Below are 3,439 nucleotides of genomic sequence, written 5' to 3'. Positions count from 1 at the left end.
ATATATATATATATATATATATATATATATATATATATATATATATATATATATATATATATATATATATATATATATATATATACAAAATGTAAGTTAATCCCTATTATGTTAATCTTAGTTCTTTTGTTTGAATAGTTGGTTATACCGATGAAATTGGAAATACATTTTATGCAGAAAGTTTTGCAACATCCTTGGAATTATTATTATTATTATTATCATTACTAGCTAAGGTACAACCCTAGTTGGAAAAGCAAGATGTTATAAGCCCAAAAGATCCAACAGGGAAAAAATAGCCCAGTGAGGAAAGGAAATAATGAAGCAAATAAACAATATTAGAAGTAATGAACAATTAGAATAAAATATTTTAAAAACATTAACAACATTAAAACAGATATTTCATATATAAACTCTAAAAGGACTTATGCCAGTCTGCTCAGCACAAAAACATCTGCTGCAATTTTGAACTTTTTAAAGTTTTACTGATTGTGACCAAATTCTTATGATATTTGTGTTTCCCAGTTTAAGACCTTTCCTTGTTTCAAGTTTATTATGAAATTGACTTTGATTTCAAAATCTTTATTTTGTCAACAAATTAGAATTGTTCATATTGAATTATTCTTTGCATTTTGAGTCTTATACTCAATAGGTTTCAAAACCTATTGATGATATGAATTATTATTTATATAAAATCAATTATGATGAATTATAACCATATGATTTGAAATAAGGTTCTGATGTTCATAAAGTGATATGATAAATTCTCTATTATTTTATTCACGCTTGAGTTGATGAATAAGTGTTAAAGGTAATTAGATGTAAGTAGATGGATGTATGGATTAAGATTGACCTATCTAGAAGGAGACCACGGGCTCTTGCCGATTACTAGAAGCCCGTAAGTGGAATAAGGATGTGAAGGAGATAAGGTCATATGTAAAGGATGGTGGGATGGGATGGAAGGAATGGGATGGGATGGAAGGAATGGGATGGGATGGAAGGAATGGGATAGGATGAAAGGAATGGGATATGACGGAAGGAATGGGATGGGATGGAAGGAATGGGATGGGATGGAAGGAATAGGATATGGTAGAAGGAATGGGATTGGATGGAAGGAATGTGATGGGATGGAAGGAATGGGATGGGATGGAAGGAATGGGATATGATGGAAGGAATGGGATGGGATGGAAGGAATGGGATGAGAGCACCATGACGACCGTGGCAGGAGTCCGAAGCTCAGTATAGAGGTGCAGCAAAACAAACGTCGTTCCCAGACCCGGATTCTTTTCGGTCCTGGATGATAAATATTATTTTTTTTTTTTATTTCAGCGATCCCGAAGAAGGGAATTGTAAGTAAATGGAGATCAGATAAATGGACTGAGATTACTATAGGCAATTAAAATTCAAGAATGAAATTATAAGAGGAAATCTAGAACATTTTGGAAATTAGATAAATAAGATGAAATAGAGTATAAGAGTCTTGGTAATAAGAGGAATGTGAAGGTGTTAAAATGAAAGTAATGAAAAGTAATACCTAAGAGTTTGTAACATTCGCATATATATATATATATATATATATATATATATATATATATATACAGTATATATATATATATATATATATATATATATATATATATATTATTATATATACAGTATATACTGTACAGTATATATATATATATATATATATATATATATATATATTATATACAGTATATACTGTATATATATATATATATATATATATATATATATATGTACATATATATGAATATATACATATGTATACATATATATATGTTCATATGTGTATATATATATAAATATATATATATAATATATATATATAAATATATTTATGTATATATATAAGTATGTATACTGTATATTTTCATATATATATATATATATATATATATATATATATATATATCACTGAGGCATTTAAATATTGTTCTTCTGAACTAAAAACAACGAAGGTAAGACGTGCGTTGATAAATCTGATTAAGTATTAACTAGACTTTTTCTGTCTTCAGTACGGATTAGTTTTACTCGCATTCGTCTCCCCCTGAGCCAGAACGTTTCGTTGGCCCTAAGGACCCCGTTAGAACAAACATTCCACCAGGTCTGACCAACCTAAGAAACTCCAAGGACAAACAGTCTCTGGGAGGTACAGTTTAATCCTTTGTTTTTTAGTGGATTTGATCCCTCGTTGATATTGCAATTCCACGAGATCAAAACCTTAGTTTAAGATAACATATCTGATTGCTTATCTTGCTTGCAAGAAAACAAGGTCGTGGTATAACTTGCCGTTGAACATTTGAAGACCCAACTAGGATTCATCCAAGGAGGTTTTCGCTTCAAGTTAATCGAGAGAGCAGCAACGCAGTGCTTTAGTCACGCGCTTAGAACGGTATTCCACATCAAATCGTAAAGGTAAGTGTGACTGGTTTCAATTCCAGTCTCATTAGAATAGATATACAAGCCGAAACACCCCCCCCCCCCCCCCCCACCGTGATCCCAATCAACAGCAGTATCCTCCCCAGTAAACAACTTAAACTTCTCGCTCCTAGGCCGGGATCGATCTGCTGCCATGCGAATGCTAGGTGAACGCAATACCACTGTGGTGGCCTGTGTGGTAGCGTCCCTGACTGGTGATTGCCGGACTGGGGTTCGGTCCCGCTCGATCTGGTTAGTTTCTTTGGTCGCTGCAACCTCACCATCCTTGTGAGCTAAGGATGGGGCATTGAGGGGAGCTTAAATGTCTATCTGCTAATTTATCAACTGCCATTATTGACCCTCCTTGGTCCTAGCTTGGGTGGAGAGTTGAGGTGAGCACTGATCGTATGTATATATGAACTGTCTTTAGGCCATTGTCCTGCTTGACAAGGCATGGTCACTATCCCTGGCCTCTTTCATTCATGAACGGCCTTTAAACTAGCCAGAAATCTTGCTTGGAAAGGGAATATTAAATGTACAGTTGAACACAGGAATTTCTGCTACACCGCGCTGTGAAGAAGTCCTCCCAGCCACACTCTTACTATACAGCTATAGTCCATTTCTTTTAGCGATGCATATTTGCACCGACTCGCAGCGGTGCCCTTTTAGCTCGGAAAATTTTCCGGATCGCTGATTGGTTGGATGAGATAATTCCAACCAATCAGCGATCACGAAACTTTTCCGAGCTAAAAGGGCACCGCTGCGAGTCGGTGCAAATATGCATCGCTAAAAGAAATGGACTATAGTTTCTGTGTTTGGCCCAGGCCATCACACCTGTCATCTTTCCCAACACTATCAGTTTGGTTACTCGTGGTGTAGTAAGGGTGTGACAGGGTACACTTTTTCGGAGCGAGGTATGATGGGGACTCAGTAATCCAAATGTACAGTCACTCATATAAGTTGATGGATGTCCAGGTTTTTGAAGGAGATCTCCATTTCC

General features: G+C 35.2%; 1 protein-coding gene across 1 annotated transcript in view; it reads left to right on the top strand.

Annotated features, from left to right (window-relative positions):
* The first annotated feature begins 2,314 nt into the window (after positions 1-2,314).
* The window catches only part of LOC137647433 (uncharacterized), an 18,311-nt gene continuing 17,186 nt past the window's right edge, over positions 2,315-3,439 (top strand). The window contains exon 1 of the mRNA XM_068380760.1: positions 2,315-2,436. The gene's annotated coding sequence lies outside the window, so the exon portion shown is untranslated. The remainder of the gene's footprint in view (positions 2,437-3,439) is intronic.

This window comes from Palaemon carinicauda, chromosome 1, assembly GCF_036898095.1.
Source record: "Palaemon carinicauda isolate YSFRI2023 chromosome 1, ASM3689809v2, whole genome shotgun sequence".
Lineage (NCBI taxonomy): Eukaryota > Metazoa > Arthropoda > Malacostraca > Decapoda > Palaemonidae > Palaemon > Palaemon carinicauda.
Note: the sequence above shows the minus strand (reverse complement) of the source record. Positions and strands in the feature narration are given on the sequence as shown.